At 39.5% G+C, this 20,857-nt stretch overlaps 1 protein-coding gene and 1 pseudogene across 14 annotated transcripts in view; both read left to right on the top strand.

Annotated features, from left to right (window-relative positions):
- The window catches only part of EHBP1 (EH domain binding protein 1), a 326,529-nt gene that overhangs the window by 216,144 nt on the left and 89,528 nt on the right, over positions 1–20,857 (top strand). The window lies entirely within an intron of this gene.
- On the top strand, positions 12,272–13,936 carry LOC132213326 (ubiquitin-conjugating enzyme E2 variant 1-like; annotated as a pseudogene).

The following is a 20,857-nucleotide window of genomic DNA, read 5'->3' as shown; positions in this document are numbered from 1 at the left end:
GCCGCCTTTGCCCTGCCCCCCAGCCATGATCGGAGAATCAGGTGCCTTTTCCACCCTGGCCAGTGATAGCAGGAAGTAGGGGTGGAGCCAGCGATGGGAGCTGGGCACGGTCGAAGCTGGCAGTCCCAGGAGCTAGGGGCCCCTTGCCTGGGCCTAAAGCGAAGCCCACGATCGCGAGGCCGCTGCAGCTGTGGGTCCCCGCTGCCCGGGCCAGACGCCTCAGCCAGAGGCATCCTGCAAAGGCAGGGGCGGAGATCGCGCCCCCCCCCCCCCCCTGCTGCCACTGCAGGTCCCCGCTGCCCGGGCCGGACACCTAGGCCAGAGGCGTCAGGCCTGGGCAAGGGGCCGATCCTGCAATTGGAGGGTGATGGGGGTCAACGCCTGAGGGCTCCCAGTATGTGAGAGGGGGCAGGCTGGGCTGAGGGACACTCCCCCCCCCCCACACACACACACACCCAGTGCACGAATTTCGTGCACCAGGCCCCTAGTCATTACATAAAAGGGTACGGTCTTTTTTTTTTTTAGTTTTATTCATTTCAAACAGGCCGGATCCAGCCCGCGGGCCGTAGTTTGCCCACGGCTGCCCTATACCCACACATGCACAGCCTCCCAATTAACAATATCCTCCACCACAATGACACATTTTTTTACAACTGATGAACCTACATTAACACATTATAGTCACTCAAAGTCCATAGTTTACATTTCAGCTTGCACTTGGGTGTTGTACATTTTATGAGTTGGAAAAATATATAATGACATGCATCCATTATTAGAGTATACAAAGTATTTTCATTTCTCCAAAAATCCTGTGTTCCACATATTCAGCTCTCTCCCCATTCCCAGTCCCTGGCAAACTGATAATTTTACTATTTTGCCTTTTGCAGAATGTTTTAGTTGTAACCACACAGTATGTAGCCTTTTCTTGTTTTCTTTCACTTAGCAATATGTATTTGAGGTTCTTCCATGTCTTTTCAAGGCTTGATAGCTTATTTCTTTTTAGTGTTGAATAATATTTCACTGTTTGAATGTACCATGGTTTATCCGTTCACCTACTGGAAAACATCTTGGTTGCTTCCAAGTTTTAGCAATTGTGAATAAAGATGCTGTAATCATCCACACGTAGATTTTGTATAGATAAAAGTTTTCAACAACTTGGAGTACACACCAGGTAGCACAATTGCTGGATCGTATGGTAAAAGTATGTTTACTTTTGTAAGAAATCACCAAACTATCTTCCAAAGTGACTACCATTTTGCATTCCTACCAGTAATGGATGAGAGTTCAACTACACATCCTTGCCAGCATTTAGCGTTGTCAGTATTCCAATTTTGGCCATTCTAATAGATGTATAGTTGTATCTCACTGGTGTTTTTTTTTTTCTCCCTGCTAACATGTGATGTGCAGCATCGTTTGATATGCTTACTGGCCATCTGTACATCTTCATTGGAAGAGGTGTCTCTTACGGTCATTGGCCTATTTTTTATTTATTTATTTATTTATTTATTTATTTATTTATTTATTTATTTTTACAGAGAGGAAGTGAGAGGGGATAGAGAGTTAGAAACCTCAATGAGAGAGAAACATCGATCAGCTGCCTCCTCCACACCCCTTACTGGGGATGTGCCCACAACCAAGGTACATGCCCTTGACCGGAATCAAACCTGGGACCATTCAGTCCGCAGGCCGATGCTCTATCCACTGAGCCAAACCGGTTATGCAGTGGTTCTCAACCATCTGGTCCTTTAAATACAGTTCCTCATGTTGTGACCCAACCATAAAATTTTCGTTGCTACTTCATAACTGTAATGTTGCTACTGTTATGAATCGTAATGTAAATATCTGATATGCAGGATGGTCTTAGGCGACCCCTGTGAAAGGGTCCTTCAACCGCCAGTCGGGTCGCGACCCACAGGTTGATAACTGCTGGGTTAGGGCAATTTTGGCCCATTTTAAATTAAAGTTGTTTATTTTCTTACTGTTGAGTTCTAACAATTCATTGTATATTTTAGATAACAATTTTTTTAAATCAGATGTGTCTTTTGCATATATTTTCTCTCTGTCTGTGGTTTGTTTTCTCATTCTCTCCACTTAGTCTTTTGCAGAGCAGAAGTGTTTTTAATTTCATGAAATCCAGCTTTTTCCTTTATGGGTCATGCCTTTGATGTTGTTGTATGTAAAAAGACATCATATAACTCCTATATTGTCTTCTAGGAATTTTATAGAGTTTTGTGTTTTAGATTTAGGTTCACAGTCCATTTTGATAGAGTTTTGTGATGGGCGTAAGATCTGTGTCTAGATTTATATTTTTGCATGTAGATATCCAATTGTTTCAGCACCAGTTGTTGAAAACTGTCTTTGCTCTATTGTGTTGCTTTTGCTCCTTTGTCAAAGGTCAGTTGACTGTATTTGTGGGGTTTATTTCAGGGCTTTCTATACTGTTCCACTGATCTTTCTGTTCTCTTGCCAATGCCATACTGTCTTGATTACTCTAGCTTTGTGGTTAGTTTTAAAGTCAGTAGTGTCAGTCCTCCCACTTTGTTCTTCTCCCTCAGTATTGTGTTTGCTCTTCTTGGCCTTTTTCCTCTCTATATAAACTTTAGGATCAGTTTGCCAATAGCCACAAAATAACTCTTTGGATTTTCATTGAGATTGCATTGAATCTATCAATCAAGTTGGAAAAAAATCATATCTTTACAATATTGGGTGTATCTACCCATTAACATAGAATCTCTCTCCATTTGTTTAGTTCTTTTATTTCATTACCAGAGTTCTTCATATTGATCTTGTACATATTTTGTTAGGTTTATACCTAATCATTTAATTTTGGGGGGTGTAATGTAAACGATGTGTTTTTAATTTCCAATTCGATTTGTTCATTGCTGTCATATGGGAATGCAATTGTCTTGTATAATAACCTTGTGTCCTACAACCTTGCTATAATTGCTTATTAGTTCCAGAAAAGTTTTTCTTTATTATTTTTTTTCAGTTTCTACATAGACAATCATGTCATCTATGAGTAAAGACAGTTTTATTTCTTCCTTCCCATGCATATTTTTTAAAATACCTTTCCGATATCAACTTAATAACCTCTGACTTCAAGCATCATTTTTCAGACTTCAAGTCATTATACATTAACATGATATAAAATCAGTGTAGTGAGCCACAATAATTATTTTTTAATATAAAGGAATATAATAGAATGGAATAGAAAATATCAGAATTCATCACACATAGTAAGTATAGTATTTTTGTGTGAAATGTTTTAATTCTGTGGATGTGTGGTTATCACATATATATGTTTTACATATGTGATATAAAATATATTAATTGTGGGTCATGTTAAAAATGTTTGAGAAACACTCATCTAGAGGGCCTTTTTTTATGGAAAAAAATTTTGTAGCCTTTATACCAACTTTTTTCATTTCCATCTTTTACATCATCAATTCGTTGATTCAGATATTTGCCAGACATTAATTGAGTGCCTGAACTGAGTATATTCAGAGTAAGGAAAAGGACTTCCCTCATGGAGTTTATATTCTGGTGGGAAGAGACCGATAATAATAAGTATATAACTACAGAGTTTGAAAGCTGCATGATCTAGTAAAGGATAATTTGAGTAAGTTGAGCTTGAGTGATTTGGGAAGGGGACATTTAAACTAAGATTTGATGGGTGAGAAGGTTCACCATCCAAATGAATAGGCACAGAAAGAATATTCTTTCTAAAAAGGAAGTTATTTTGTTTGTTGATAGCATATTTGTGATAAGCTTTGTTTTATAATTCTTTCAGGTCTATGGAAGACTTACAGCTTTATGTTTTTCAACTATTGATTCAAAATTCAGAATACCTGAGATTCAAACCATCTGTCTGTCAAGTAGATTTTTAAAAATTACTTTGCCTGTATGCAAAATTTACATATACTGATAATCATCATCTAATGTTTATTGAGCATTGTACTGTGCGTCAGCCAGGGTTCGAGTGCTTTCACATGGGTTTTCTCATTCAATCTCTACAACAATTGTATAAGTTAAGTATTTTCCCTGTTTTACAATTGAGAAAACTGCCACACAAATTAATGAATTGCCCATAGTCGCACAGCTAAGAGAGCCAAGAATTAAACCTAAACAATTTGACTTCAGAGATTATATTTTAAAAGCATCGTGCTATATTTCTTATTTATTTTTCTGCTATCCTTATAAAGTAGGGCTACAAATTGTTTTTTATCATTGTAGAGAGAGAAAAAGTGAGTTAGGAAAGGGTGTTTAAATTCACCTGGGGTTGCAGACAATGGCAAACTAGGTTTAGAATTCAAGTGTCCTAACTTTTAAAGGTATTTATCCTTTCATTCAGTCTGTTTATTTATTTACTACTTCAAACTTTCAAAAAATATTTTATTGGTCATCTATTTCATTTAAGGCACTAATAATTTTACTTAAAGTTTTTATTTACCAAGTAAAACTTCAAGTTTTAACTAAATTATATTAGTGTGAATTCAACATCATCCTCTCCCTCTCCCTCTCCCTCTCCCTCTCCCTCTCCCTCTCCCTCTCCCTCTCCCTCTCCCTCTCCCTCTCCCTCTCCCTCTCCCTCTCCCTCTCCCTCTCCCTCTCCCTCTCTCTCTCCCTCTGCCTTTGCCTCTCCCTCTGCCTCTCCCCCTCCCCTCCCCCTCTCCTTCCCCCTCTCCCATGCCTAATCCTCTCTCATTCTTTAGGTCTTAATTTAAATATCCCCAAGGCAACCACCACCAACCACTGACTTCTCAGACTATCAGAAATATAGCTACCTGTACCATTTATTCATCATACTGATCACATTTGTGATTATTTAATTGAGAGTCTCTCCCACTTCTCCATAAACGCTGTTCTAGGGTCTCTTCTGACAGGTTCTTCAGACTAGGGAGCTCACTTGCACTATACTCCTCCTTCCCTCAAGCCCTGTTTGGGCGGGGGGCTGGGGGAGGGGGGCTACTTCAGGGAGACCATGTGAGAATTTGATGTTTCTCGGGAACAGGGACCCCGTGTATTGGTGTCCCTGTTTGTTTCTTACTTTTTGATTCAATTTTCTTATTTTTCTAATTATTTCATTGTAAGAATTAGAGCAGCATTATTTCATTTTTTATTGAGATGGAATCCACAAACTATAAAATTCACCCTTTTAAAGTATGCAATTCAGTGGTTTTTAGTATATTCACAAAGTTGTGCAAAAATCACCCCTATCTAATTCCAGAACATTTCCTGTCCCCCAAAGAAACCCCACTTCCTCTTCCCCCGCAGCATCTGGTAGGCACGAGTCTACTTTTTGTCTCCATGGATGTGCCTATTCTGGATATACTATATAATGAAAGTCTAATGTGCAAATTGACCAAATGGAGGAACGACCGGTGGAAAGACTGGTCGCTATGATGCACACTGACCACCAGGGGTAGACGCTCAATGCAGGAGCTGCCCCCAGCTCTCAGGCCCCAGGCCAGCCAAGGCAGTGGGGGGGGGGGGGGGGCTGTAATCGCGATCACCTCGCCAGTCAGCCTACAGAGGGAGGAGACTGGTGGTGATAGCAGGGGGTGGGTCCGGCTGGTGAGCAGGTGGCGGTTGGGGGCGTGGCTGGCCAGAGAGTGGGATGGCACCACCCCCCAATCGCCCTGCCAGTTGGCGAGGCCGGCGAGCGGGTGGCGCCAGGCCAGCCAAGGCGGGTGCCAGTGGGGGCCCCCCTGATGGGGATTTATGTCTTTAAAAGCAAAAATCTCTTTATTGCCATTTTAATGGGAGGGAGCAAAATTAGAGGTGTGTATTGGACCTGCCATTTTGATCTACATATGTGACATCGCACATTAACTGCTGGGTTATTTTTAATGTTGTATATAAAAAGAAACAATTACATTTTCAGTTTTTAAGAAAAATTGCTAAGTGATGTTTGAAGTGGACATTCTTACCCTAGACCAGAGCACCCAACTCCTGGAAAAGCCATGAGGTTGAGGGAGGTTAAGTCTGAGGATGAAGGAGATTTGCGATGGCTGGGGGTGGTGCACAGGGTGAGGATGAGGTGGGTGTTAGGCAACATGCAGAAGGAAACAGCATAGAACCTAGAGTTATATGTCTATTCTATCACAGGCTTTTTTCAGAATCATTCTCTGGGGTGTGTTCATTCTCTGTGAAATCACTCATATCCTCCATGGTATGCATATCAAATCTCCATTTCTCTCTCAAAACAAGAATAGTCACATGCATTTAATTTTAAATAATACATGCATTTGTCAGTTTAATAATAATACATATTTTTTCTTTGAAAATTTTAAAGAAATTCTCTGCTCTTGGTAGGTTTCATGATTACAATTCCCCAAACAGAGTTTGAGCAATTCAGGAATGCATTTCTTAATTTCTCCCTATTGAGGACACAAATAGGGAAATGTCCCCCAATTGGAAAGTATCTTCTTTCATCTTCAGTCAGGGATGTTATCAATTTGTTTATTTTTACATAATGTTTTAATTTTGATTTGGTTATTTATTATAAAATGGCTGTAAAAGGGATATTTATGTCACATTATGCAGTCTTATTCTCAGCTCTAGATTACAAAGGATATTTTCAAATAAGTTTTCCATTAGTTTTTTGTGGTTTTTTTTTTAGTATCCAATACTATAAATACATTTAATTGGATACCAGTGGTCGGCAAACTCATTAGTCAACAATACAACGATTGAAATTTCTTTTGAGAGCCAAATTTTTTAAACTTAAACTATATAGGTAGGTACATTGTTATTAACTTAATTAGGGTACTCCTAAGCTGGCCTTTGCTAAAAACGTCCTCAATCTGATTGAGGTACGTTCACTGAGGTCGACCCCTTCCAACTCTCCCATCCACACTCGTCTTTTATACTTGTTTCATCTATCTCCTTTCGTTCATCCTCTCTATATGTCCAAACCATCTCAACATACCTTTCTCAATCCTCGACACTACATCTTCTTTCACTCCACAACGTTCCCTAAAATTAACTTAATAAACTTTACTTAAAGTTTTAAGTCTTAGCTAAACTATAGGTCCGTTGAATAAAACTTGATATACTTATAACAATATTATTTATTGATAAAATTAAATTCCTTACAATTTACCTTACAATATCCATAAAATTAAATCATGACAATGACTGAGAAACACTAATGTGAACAATGGCCTTGCATCTCCTTGGAAAGTTTGGGTAAGTCAGGTTTGTATGTTGTTGTTTCTAATTTTAGGCACGATTCCAGGTTCTCATCAATGAGACTTCTCAATTTACTCTTGATAAGGTTCATGCTTGAAAATGATTGTTCACATAAATATGTAGACCCGAATAAAGAAAGAACAGCAAACACTAGTTTTTTCAGTTGATTATATGAGTCAGGAATACTATTCCAGGTGTTAAAAATCAACATATCTTTCTTTTCCAGGTCTTTCAAATGAGACCACTTGTGCTGTGAACTAAGTTCACATTTGTTTTTCTCCAATATTTCTATATCAGCACAAAGACGTTCAAATTTCAAGCTCCACAGTTCTTTGTTTTTTAAATCCAGCAATTGCATTTCAAAGTTGCCCATGTTAATATTAAAGGGAGAAAAATTTAATTCTGTTACAGTAGCATTGAGAGGTTTTTTAACAAAGGCTAACGTCGCTTTGCAGTTTCTGAATTCCTGAAACCTGTTGAGAAAAGCTTCCCTCATGTTTAAAAGTGTTGTTTTGAAATAGCAAATGTCAATATCAGAATTATTTTCTTGGCGATGTTTCAACAGGCTTGGAAAGTGAATCAAAGTTTCTCTTTCAAAATCTTGAGCAAAAAGAGATAATTTGTTTTCGAATGAAATAACCTTCTAACATCGAAAAAACTGTGCTTCCTTTCCCCTGTAGTTTACAATTAAGCTGATTTAGATGAGATGTAACGTCTATCATGAAATAAAATTTTTGGATCCACTGATCATTCGTTAGTTCTGGATAATGAACACCCTTCTCAAGGAGAAATGCTTTAATTTCTGTTAATAAGGAAGCGAAACGTTTCAAAACGTTTCCTCTTGATAACCAACGTACCTTGTTATGCAGCAGAAGATCTGCGTACTCTCCATTTCAACTAAAAATTCTTTAAATTGGCGATGATTAAGAGCTCTATCTATAATGGAGTTGATAATCTTAATCACCAATTCCATAACTTTGCAAATTTCTTCTGGAAGTGTCTGCGCACAAAGTGCTTCTTGATGAATGATGCAATTGTAAGTAAGTATCTCATGATTATTTTTTTCTTTAAAAATAGCAACAAACCCGTTTCTTACGCCGGTCATACTTTTCGACCCGTCCGTTGAAATTGAGACAATTTTATCGAGTGGAATGTGATGTTTTTCAATGCACTCAATTACAGCATTTGCTATATCCTCTCCACGTGTTTGACCTCTGAGTGGCAATAATCCTGAAAGTTCTTCTTTAGGACCTGTAGATGACATAAATCGTACAAAAAGTGAAACTTGTGCTGTGTCATTTACGTCACAAGACTCGTCAACTGCTATTGATAAAGCTGAAACCAATTTAAGATCTTCGACTTGCTGGTTGGTTATATTCGAAGACATTTTGACTGTTCTATCTTTCACTGTTTTAGCAGACAATGGTAACTCTTTAATTTTTTTTAGAATATCTGCTTTGTTCTTAAAATCCCGAAATAGCTTTTCAGATGCATTTATAAAACAACTTTTTATGTATTCGCCATCTGTATATGGTTTTCCTCTCTTAGCAATCTCTTGACTAACCACAAAACTTGCAATATTAACATTGTTGGGAGATTGCATCCAGTAATTAAATACAGAACTTGATTTTTCTTGACTCTTCTGAAGTTCCTCAACTGCTTTCTTCCTTGCATCACCGACAGGATATTTAGTACTAAATGACACCTATTTAGTTGTAAAGTGTCTCTCCAAATTTGATTTCCTGTTATGCGCCAATTTTTCCTGACAAATAAGACAGGTCGGAAGGCCATTTAAGTTTTGAATAAACGCGAAAGTCTCGGTACATTTCAACTTTAAATTCAGGGTTTTGTCTTTCGTTTTTCTTTGCTTCTTTGTAGCCATGTCAAACAGGGCACCTAAAAAAATGTTTCATTTGATAATAATAAAGCCACCAACACAAAATAATTACAATTCTTAAATTGATGACAAAAATACCTGTAGGATTTGCAGCTGGTTGGAAAAATACAGGTAACTTTATGCTTCGAGTAGGTACTTTTGTCACCCGAGCATGATTTGCGGACGCAACTAGCACTAACCACTGCACAATGAGACTGCTGACTCACTGGCTCACTCAACAACTCGTGCATGAATCGCATGCGCCGCCCCCCGTGCTGCATATCCCATGGCCCACTTGCAATGCCCGACCGACCGACTGACGGACCGACACCCGCCACTTCTTCTAACACCACTTTTTCAAAATAGACTTGCCCAGGCCGAAAATGGACTTCTGTGCATGGGCCACGAAGTTTCAATCGCACTGTATGTGCGTGCCCGCACTTGGTATTTTGTGGAAGAGCCACACTAAAGGGGCCAAAGAGCCGCATGTGACTCGCGAGCCGCGGTTTGCCGACCACTGAGATAGGACTATAGGAATGGATTATTTCTGTTGCACGATGTGTGGGCTGGTTTTCAGCTAGGACCTTTGCTGGACTGTCAGTTGGGATACCTACATGTGGCCTTTCCATATGGTCTCTCCACTTGGGCTAGTTTGGGCTTCCTCATAGCATGGTGAGTGGGTTTAAGAGCAAGTGTCCAAGAGAGTAAGGTGAATGAATGTGTATGGCTTTGTTATGATCTAGCTCAGTGATGGCAAACCTTTTGAGCCCGGCGTATGAGCATTTTGAAAAACCCTAACTTAACTCTGGTGCCATGTCACATACAGAAATTTTTTGATATTTGCAACCATGGTAAACAAAGACTTATATTTTTGATATTTATTTTATATATTTAAATGCCATTTAACAAAGAAAAGTCAACCAAAAAAATGAGTTTGCGTGTCATAGGTTCGCCATCACTGATCTAGCTTTAAATGTCATGTAACATGACTTTTGTCCTACTGTTGACCCAAGCAGATACAAGGCTCCACTCAGGCTTAAGAAACAGAGACATGAACTGCATCACTCCATGGGAGGAGCATCAAAGTTACATTGTAAGAAGTACAGGTGGCATGGGAGATATTGTTGCAACCTCTTTCAGTTATTGTTTAGGCTCAATTTAAAAGCTCTTTCTTGTTTAGATAGGTCAAGCCCTATATAGATGTTCCTTGCTGATATATAGTAATGTAATTATTTTGTATAATAAGACAATTGCATCAGTTTCTTGAACTAATACATTCTAGGACTGTTGCTCTAGTTTTGACATGATACTCTGTGGCTTTTAGCTAATATTGAAATGATTTAAGGAATGATTTAAAAAGAATGTAAAATGTCAGATAATTCCAGTTTCACAAATACAGAAGAAGTTAGACCTTATCAGTTTTTTTCTTGATTTTTAGTTTAGTGTGTAACTTGATATTAGGTTGATATCTGCCGCAGTCTTTTCCGCAGCAAGGGTTCAGGAATCTGGAGAAGGGCTGCGCATAAATGGATTAGAGACTATACAAGAAATATAAATTTGGGAGGCATGGGGGAGCTAGGGGAAGCTCCACTTTCTAGTGAAGTGGGCTCTCCGAATGTCCGAATGTCCGGACCCACGAATGTCCAGGACCCACGGCTTTTTAATTCCATACTTTGCCCTTTAGCAAAGCAGATATACATATCAAAGGTAAGGTCCAGTAAACAATAAGGACCATCATGTTGGGGGAGCTGCCTTCGGCTGTTCCAGCAGCAGGTAACAATATGCAGATTTTCAGCCCTGCTGAATATGTCCATTCAACTTTTTGAGGACTTCTCGCATTTATTATGACCTGCTGGACTTAGCCTCCAGCAGATATCTTTTTGAAGAAAATAGTACTTTTCCTAATTTGATCATTTTCTTTATAATTTCTAGGTAGCTCTCATATATATATATATACACACACACACACATATATATATATATATATATATATATATATATATATATATACATATACATATAGAGAGAGAGAGAGTGTGTGTGTGTGTGTGTGTGTGTGTGTATGTATATGAATTATTTAGCAGTATTGTCCATATTTTGGAAAAGTGAAAGGGCGAGGGCTACGCCCTCCATCTTGCCCCAGGGCGAGGGCTATGCCCTCCATCTTACCCCGGATCCTCCATTTTTGGGCAGCAGCCTTAGCCATGTGCTCGGCAAGGAGCTTCTTCCCGGAAGCCCAAGCCTCTGCTAGCCACACCTAGGATTTCTTTAAACTAACCAATGACAATCAAGGGACGTGCGCGCCATAGCCACAACCACATCCTGTGTAACAAGACCCCAACTTGCACCTGGCCAATCGGCAGGGCCCACAGTCATCTCTCCTCCCCTTACTCCAACCCCCCTATTAAGCCCCTCTTCCCACAGGGCTCTTGCGCTCTCTCGGCCGCTTGCCGCTGCGTCGGCAAGTGTGGCTGACGGGGAGCCCAAGCTAGCTTGAATAAAGACTCTGCTTTTGCATCGGACTCAGCTGGCTCCCTGATGGTCTTTTTGGGATCCTGAAATCTGGGCTTTACAAAAGTAGTATGGCCAACTTGGCTGACTAAAGAAAAAGGGGATCTCTAGAGCAATTGAATGTAAACTACATGATACTAAAACCAGAAATTGCTTAATCTCTTTAAGTGTTTTTTTCCATTTTTAAAATGGAGGCAAATATTTTTTTCTTCCTGTGTGACATTCAAATTAATAAATGTCCACTGTGAAGGAGGTAAGGGAACCATGACTAATGCCACCCCCACTTCAGTGTCAGCATCCTTTTTCACTCTGGAGAAATCAAGACTTCTGGTAACTTAAAGGCAGGTCTAATTAAAAAAAAATAAGCTGGCACCTAATTTACTGAACTGATTGCTACTATTTCACCTGCTTATGTTTTTTAATCTGTGCCTTAGTTTATCATGCGTTTATTCTTAAATTTACTGTAAATTACCTTGCCCTTCATAGGTATGCTATGGTTCTGAGAGTCAAGTTGCAGACGGGGAGAGATATGTCTGCTGCTAACCACTGCTTTTTATGTTCTTAGTTTAACTGAGAATTCCAGTGAGCTTAAAAAAAAAAGTTGGTACCCAGGAGTGACCTTAAGCCTTGACTAAATGGGATACTGATCTCAAATCTTCAAGAGTTTACTGGAGAGTTTATTATTATTTACTCTTAAGAGACCACTGATCTAGAACCTGATACATACCAATAAGAATGAGTAGGCAGCCACCACGGGCTCGGGAGTAAAAGTCCCTTGCAATTTTCGACTGTTGGAAGAACTCGAAGAAGGCCAGAAAGGGGTAGGCGATGGCACAGTTAGCTGGGGTCTAGAAGATGATGAAGACATGACACTTACAAGATGGACAGGGATGATAATTGGGCCTCCACGATTTCGGTTTATATATTTGAACCTCCTCTGATGCTGTTTAATCCCTCTAAATGACAATTTATGAAAACCGAATATACAGCCTTAAAATAGAATGTGGACCTAAATACCCAGAAGCACCCCCCTTTGTAAGATTTGTAACAAAAATTAATATGAATAGAGTTAATAGTTCTAATGGAGTGGTGGGCCCAAGAGCCATATCAGTGCTAGCAAAATGGCAGAATTCATATAGTATCAAAGTTGTCCTGCAGGAGCTTCGGCGCCTAATGATGTCTAAAGAAAACATGAAACTCCCTCAGCCCCCTGAAGGACTGTTACAGCAACTAATCAACAAGAAAGCCACAGGCCCGCCCCTCCCCCACTCGATTTAAGCAGTCTTCATTTTCCACAGTAGTACATTTTCTAGATACGTCTTGTAGACCTCAAAGTACTGGAAAGGAAGCTCCCGCTCAAAGGCAGTTTATCTTAAGATACTGTAAATGATACTAATTTTTGTCCATTTGAAATATATAAGTTGTGCTATAACAAATCATCCTGTCAAGTGTAACCACTGTCCACATAGTTGAACTTCTGGGATCAAGAAAGTATATTTAAATTGATTCCCATCATAACTGGTGGGGCACGTCTAACTCAACTGTGAAAAGACACATCACACAATCACCTTGCTGCTGATTACATGGCCTGGGGGCTCTGCCTTCTCCCTTTCCTCCCCCCCCCCCCCTTCCTGTCTGCAGCAGCCCTCCAACTTGGGGTGGCTTGTTAGAGTAGATGTAAAGGTTTCAGGTCACAGCCTGTGGGACTACTGCTGGGTGTGTATGGATGCTTCCTTTGCACCCCTGGTTTCTTTTTAAGTCTTAAATTATGCCCCTTCCCCTTCTGAGCCACCATCCTTTCCCCACTCTACTACCACCCTTGGCTGAAGCATAGATTGTAACCCCCTCTGCTCCCCTCTGAAATTGGCCTTTGGTGAGGAATTCAGGGCTTTCCCCATAACTTCCCCCACCACCTTTATATCGAGGGGTGCTGCTTCCTCCTTCATCCTCTTCAAGTCCCTTTCTTGCACCATCACCACTCACTTTCCATGACACTCCTTTGCTTTGGCCAGAAGCCATCAGGTAAGGTTGGAAAGAGGCTCTGACCTCCCTCATTTAGTTTTGGAACCACATTCATTTATTCTCCAGCAGCCCAGGAAATGAAAATTGGGTCCGCAGCCCTGCCACTCTCTGCTGTCATCATCAGCTGATAGGTTTGTTTGTCAAGCTCAGGAAGGCCACAGAAGACACTTATAAGCACATATGATTCCTCTGAATGAATTTTGTTGTTCCTGTCATTGCTTTTGCTTCTACAAATTGAAGTTTTAAACAAAGCTCTCATTTGGTCATCTTTGCAATCCATTTGGGCCTAGTTTGGAATCTGACAACTGGAAGAAACCTTGAATTTGGTGCATACTTTGGTTTTGGTGCTGCAGCTTCTCATGGTCCTCAGCAGGGATTAAGAAAGAACTCGAGGAGAGGCTTTAGCACATGAATGGGCTGGCCCTTTGAGATCTAAAATTACCTAACAAACTGCAGCTGGATCAGAGAGACCCAGAACATCCAAAAGAAGGCCCAAGGCCCCACAGCAGCTTGCACTGCTTCACAGCTGGGCCTCATCTGAGCACCTCCAAACCCCAAACAAGAGGAATCTGCAGATCTCTTCGTAGCTCCTGCTGGGTAGCCTCAGGCAGAGGCTAAATTAGCACTCCTTAGAGATCCAAGAGCCTGTGTACCCAGTGGTCAGAGTGGAACCATCCAGATTACAACTCCTCAGATCCATAAGGGACACACTCAGGGGACAGACTCAGTGAGCACCAAAGCCCCACTGAAGAAAGTCTTGCCCCATAAGGGTGTCTTCAGCACAGAACTTCTCCCACCGTAGACACAGCTGATTCTCAGCTAATTGGCCTGGAGGTCAATTCCTCCCAGTGACACCAACAACAATCAAGGCTTAACTACAAGAATGTGCACACAGCCCACAAAGGGGTGCACCAAGAGTGTCCACCTCAGGTAATTGGGGAGGCTGAGCCACTGGGCCCTATAGGACACCTTGTACACAAAATCACTCTACCAACACAGGGAAGTAGCCAAAATGCGGAGACAAAGAAACAGGTCACAAATGACAGAAATGGAGGAAAGCAAACTACTGGATATAGAGTTCAAAACACGGTTCTAAGGTTTTTCAAGAATTTTATGGAAACCGCCCATAAATTTAGTGAGACACTCAAGGATATGAAAAAGGACCAACTAGAAATTAAGCATACACTGACTGAAATAAAGAATAATATACAGAGATCCAACAGCAGACATGAGGATCCCAAGAATCAAGTCAAAGATTTGAAATACAAAGAAGCAAAAAACACCCAACCAGAAAAGCAAAAAGAAAAAAGAATCCAAAAATATCAAGATAGTGTAAGGAGCCTCTGGGACAACTTCAAGCGTACCAACATCCGAATTATAGGGGTGCCAGAAGAAGAGAGAGAGCAAGATATTGAAAACCTATTTGAAGAAATAATGACAGAAAACTTCCCCTCTCTGGTGAAAGAAATAGACTTACAAGTCCAGGAAGCGAAGAGAACCCCAAACAAAAGGAATCCAAAGAGGAACACACCAAGACACATCGTAATTAAAATGCCAAGGGCAAAAGACAAAGAATCTTAAAGGCAGCAGTCAGTTACCTACAAGGGAGTACCCATACGATTGTCAGCTGATTTCTCAACAGAAACTGTGCAGGCCAGAAGGGAGTGGCAAGAAATATTCAAAGTGATGAATACCAAGAACCTACAACCAAGCTTACTTTACCCAGCAAAGCTATCATTCAGAATTGAAGGTCAGATAAAGAGCTTCACTGATAAGAAAAAGCTAAAGGAGTTCATCACCACCAAACCAGTATTATATGAAATGCTGAAAGGTATCCTTTAAGAAGAAGAGGAAGAAGAAGAAAAAGGTAAAGATACAAATTATGAACAACAAATACACATCTATCAACAAGTGAATCTAAAAATCAAGTGAATAAAAAATCTGATGAACAGAGTAAACTGGTGAATATAATAGAATCAGAAGCATAGAAAGGGAGTGGACTGACAATTCTCTGGAGGGAAAGGGATGTGGGGGTTGCGGGAAGAGACGACAAAAATCGTACATCTATGGATGAGGACAGTGTGGGGGGGGGTAAGGGCAGAGAATGTGGTGGGAACTGGTGGAGGGGAACTATGGGGGGATAAAAGAGGAACAACTGTAATAATCTGAACGATAAAGATTTATTTAAAAAAAAATACCTCGATGTGCATGGCAGAACCCCAAAATTGGCAGGCTTTACTTCCTGGCAAATGGTTGCATTTTTCCACTTTTCTGTTTAGGACCACTAATTGCTGAGATGTGGATGCATACCAAAATAAAAGTGATTCATTGTGTTATAAAGGATTTTTTTTTTTTTTTGTAATTTAGTATTTGTGTAAAACCAACCACCTTTCGAAGCAGCAACTATCAAGTCTGAAAAGCAATTGATGTTTTCATTAATCTTTTTCCGGGGAAAACCTTAGTTGTAAGGATTTAACATCCTGTAAGTAAAGTTGAACATAACAGTAAAAAAAAAAAATGAGTAGAGCTATTTTACTCATTGATGTTGCATATAGTACATGGGACAATATCCGGCACTCAGTATAGGTTACTTTTTTTTTTTTTGACACTTTTTACCTGGTTCTGGGCTGAAAGTGAGAACTTACAGAGAATTTGGAGAAGTGTTAAAGGATTGAAAAAAAGATCTACTTATAAGGAAAGATAGGCATATAAAATACAAAGAAGAGAAAACTGGGAAATAGCTTAAATACTAATTTGAGTATATGATGGCTCAAAAACTTTTTGGCAACTTCTGCCAAGAGAATAAACTTTCCAACTACTCAACATGGCCTCATACAAGGTTATTACACATCCTAGCCACACCCTTCCCCCTACCCGCCCCCCTCCCAACCTTCTAACTTCTTTCATCTCTTTTATTTTTCACTCTGCAGTCCCACTCAAATAAGTTGCTTGCAGAGAGAATGTGGTGTACTCTTTGTTCCTGTGCAAGTATTTGCTGTTCTCTCCCTGAAATGCCCTTCTTCCCTTCTTAGCTTCCACTGAAATATCACTTCTTCTTCAAGCACCTTTGTCATGGCTCCTAGCAGTAAAGTTGATTTCCTTTCCTGTACCTTTTTCTAATATGTTGTGCATATTTCTATTGTCACATTATCCTATATAATAACCTAATTACACACCTATTTCTCACACTCAACTATGAGCTGAATACCAAGAAGTATCCTCATCACCGAGTATTAAGTAAATGTTGTTCAATGAATAAGTTGAGGGAACAGTGTCAACTTAAAAAAAAAATGAGCTTAAACATGAAAATTTGGGGTTGCTGAAAGGAGTGTCTTGGTAGTAAAGGTTTGTAAACGGGAAGAAAATGTCTCTCTGAAGGTCTTTATGATTTTTTTTTTTAATCCTCACCTGAGGACATGCTTAGAGAGAAGAAAGGGGAGGGGATGGAGAAACATTGATGTGTGAGAGAAGCATTGGTTGGTTGCCTTCTGTACATGCCCCAACAAGGGATCAAACCTGCAACCCAGGTATGTGCCCTGACCAGGAATCGAACCAGCAAACTTTCGTACACAGGATATTGCTCAACCAACCCAGGCACACCGACCCAGCTCTGAAAGTCTTTAAAGCAGAATTAATTATTACTAGGCAGAGGAAGTTAGTGTCCATCTCCTTTTCTTGAGTCAGTTACAGATATGACATTTGACACTTTGGGATTTAAGGCTCCCTGTGTCATCCTTGTCTTCCTATTCTTGAATCCTACATTATGATACTTTTCTTTGTTGCTAATATATGTGCACACCAAAATCCTTAGACACACCTGCTCTTCCCATATTCCAGGACCTCAGCTCCCAACTCTGCTTTGAATCACACCACTCTACTAAACATTCCCTCTTATATAAATTAGAATAGCTTTAGGCTGGAAGGCTAGGAAAACTAAGTTTCTAAGGCCCTAAAAACAACTCTTGGTAATTTTACCTGGTGGATCTTTATGTATAGACTCTACTTAAGTTATTCTCAAGAAAGTTTTGAACTATAATTTCTCTTGAAAAGCAGTTTAAAAATACAGATACTATAAACCTTTTTCATTTCTTAATTTTTATCAAGACTGTCACATTGTATGTTTTAATGAGAACTTGCTACAAGTTTATACTGCATTTAGATCTTTTTTAGGGAAAGTAGTTACATGACTCATTTGTATCTCTGTGCCTTTAGGTGTTCATTTAACCTATTTCAGGTGTTTCCTGAAATTATTTTTCTATAGGAGCCATTGCATGGCTCCGAATTAATATTTCTTTGTTTCTTATTTCAATTGCTCTGTCCTGGTTTTCATGTTACATTTTATCAGTGTAAATTTGAGATGTGATATTTTGTTCATTGTTTTCAACATTTTTTCAAAGCACAATTCAGGAGTTTGACAGGTTCAACAGTCTAGCCATTATATAATCCAAAGGAGCCTCCTTGATTATATAATATAAACACAAACTCTGAGAAAAAATGTAATAGTTTTTTTTTGCAAGAAAGTACTTTTAAAATTATTTTTCTTTATTACTCAAGTTCCCCAAACACTCTTTTCCCCAAGAAATGCACAAATATAATTTAACAGGCTAGTCTATTTCAGACTATTTTGCTTATTACTTTGCATTTAATATAATTGCTTTTTAAAAATACATGTAATAAACCCATCATTACATTTAATAAAACATATAATTACATAGCTAGCTGAAAGAGATGTTTGCATTTGAAGTGCTAAAGTTTAGGGTCAATACACTAAGAATAAGAAGTGACAGTCCTGCTACCCGCAGCCCTTGGAATTGTTAGTACATTTGTAAAGCACTTTGAACCTATCGAAAGAATAATGGCATATAAGTTTAATTATTACTTTGATATTTTTAAGAAAGAATAAAACCTGTTTTATAAATAGAAAGTCTTAAAACAAGAATTGGGATATCTTTTTTCAATCTAATTCAGTGGTTCTCAACCTTCCTCATGCCGCGACCCTTTAATACAGTTCCTCATGTTGTGGTGACCCCCAACCATAAAATTATTTTCGTTGCTACATCATAACTGTAATTTTGCTACTGTTATGAATCGTAATGTAAATATCTGATATGCAGGATGTATTTAGGCGATCCCTGTGAAAGGGTTGTTCGAACCCCAAAGGGGTCGCGACCCACAGGTTGAGAACCCCTGATCTAATTGGTCTGATCACTTAAAAATCAATGAATTTATAAATGTTGTGTTTAGTTTTTTCAGCTGTAAATTATGTAGCATAAGAATATTTGCAGGCCCTGACCAGTTTGGCTCAGTGGATAGAGCGTTGGCCTGTGGACTGAAGGGTCCCAGGTTCGATTCTAGTCAAGGGCATGTACCTTGGTTGCAGGCACATCCCCAGTAGAGGGTGTGCAGGAGGCAGCTGATCGATGTTTCTCTCTCATCGATGTTCCTAACTCTCTATCCCTTTCCCTTCCTCTCTGTAAAAAAATCAATAAAACATTTTTTTTAAAAAAAGAATATCTGCAGATAGTTTTTAAACACCTGGAAGCTTTTTTAAAAGAAATGAATTACAGTCCTATATAATAAAAGGGTAATATGCAAATAGACCAAACGGCAGAACAACTGAACAACCAATCAAAGCGTAATATGCTAATGATATGCTAAGGCTGCTCAACCACTCGCTATGACGAGCACTGACCACCAGAGGGCAGATGCTCCAACCGGGAGGTTAGCTTGCTGCTGGGGTCCAGCCGATAGGGACTGAGCAAGATGGGCTGGACACGCCCTGGAGCCCTCCCGTGGTCCCTCCCTGGCCCGATCGTGCTTCGGTGGGGTCCCTCAGCCTGGCCTGCGCCCCTCTCTCAATCCAGGACCCCTTGGGGGATGTCGGAGAGCCGGTTTCAGCCCAATCCCGCAGGCCACTCCCCTTGGGAGGGCGCCAGATGCAGGGCTCATGGTGATCAGGACTGATTGGACACAAGCCTGTGGCAGGCACAGTGGGGCCAGGATGAGCGGGAGCAGCAGGTAGGAGCTGCAGGTGGCATTAGACTGCAGGTTTCAGCCCGATCCCTGCAGGCCACCTAGAGGGACCCAACCCATGCACAAATTCATGCACCGGGCCTCTAGTGTTGTTATAAAACATTAACTTTTTTGCCTGGTATTTAATCTACAAGCATAGTGAGTGACCCGTTACATAAATTGGCATAGGAGCCCATTCTTAGCAAGATCAGACCTCAAGTTAGCAACAAGTCATTGGATCTTCAGAGATTTGCAGAAATATTTGAATCCTCTGAAGAAAACTGTCTATTTGGGATTTCAGTTTTATCAGACCATAAGTTAATTGTAAAGATCAGTAATCAAAAAAGATACAGTGACTTTTTTCACTGGTCTTTGGTAATGAATCCAAATAGCTTATTTGGTAAAAACCAAAAGAGCCCTAACTGGTTTGGCTCAGTGGATAGAGCGTCGGCCTGCAGACTGAAAGGTCCCCGGTTCAATTCTGGTCAAGGGCATGTACCTTAGTTGCAGGCACATCCCCAGTAGGAGGTGTGCAGGAAGCAGCTGATTGATGTTTCTCTCTCATCCATGTTTCTAACTCTCTATCCCTCTCCCTTCCTCTCTGTAAAATAATCAATAAAAATATATTTAAAAATATATATAAAAAAAAATAAAAAAATTAAAACCAAAAGAATTCAAGCTGCTCTTTTTGCAAATTAAGTCTTTAACAGGTATTTTGTTGCTATGAAGGGGTGGGACATCAACCTTGTACTTTTGATGTTAATTGGAAAATATTGATTTAAATGGAACTAGTCTGTCATGCTGATAATTGTAGCAGGTTTAGATAAGATCACTAGGTTTTTTCCAGATTATAAAAGAAGCAGTTACTATCCAATTGGTAAAAAATACTAAACATCATTTTGGTACTCTCTGATAAATAGAAACTTTTCCCATAATTTTAATAAATATATGCGCCCTATGTCTGTATCATCATTAAAATGTATATGATGTAAGATTATACTTATATGTTTATGAATAATGGCTGTGTTATATTTAAATGACTAATATCTATGAATCAAGCTTTAAAACTGAGGTCAAGTTAAAATTTTTATTTTTCCTAACTGCACATATTTTCAGTTCTATTACTAGAAATAAGGAGGTTAACTTTGCACTTGTAATTTCAAAAGAACATCAGTTATTTAAAAAATCTAAAATCTTTAATAGCATGTAGAATAAGATTTTATCTTATTTAGGGATTTTTAT

The sequence above is a fragment of the Myotis daubentonii genome, chromosome 12, assembly GCF_963259705.1.
Source record: "Myotis daubentonii chromosome 12, mMyoDau2.1, whole genome shotgun sequence".
NCBI classification, from domain to species: domain Eukaryota; kingdom Metazoa; phylum Chordata; class Mammalia; order Chiroptera; family Vespertilionidae; genus Myotis; species Myotis daubentonii.
The sequence above is the reverse complement of the archived record's forward strand: the minus strand, read 5'-3'. Positions and strand labels throughout refer to the sequence as shown.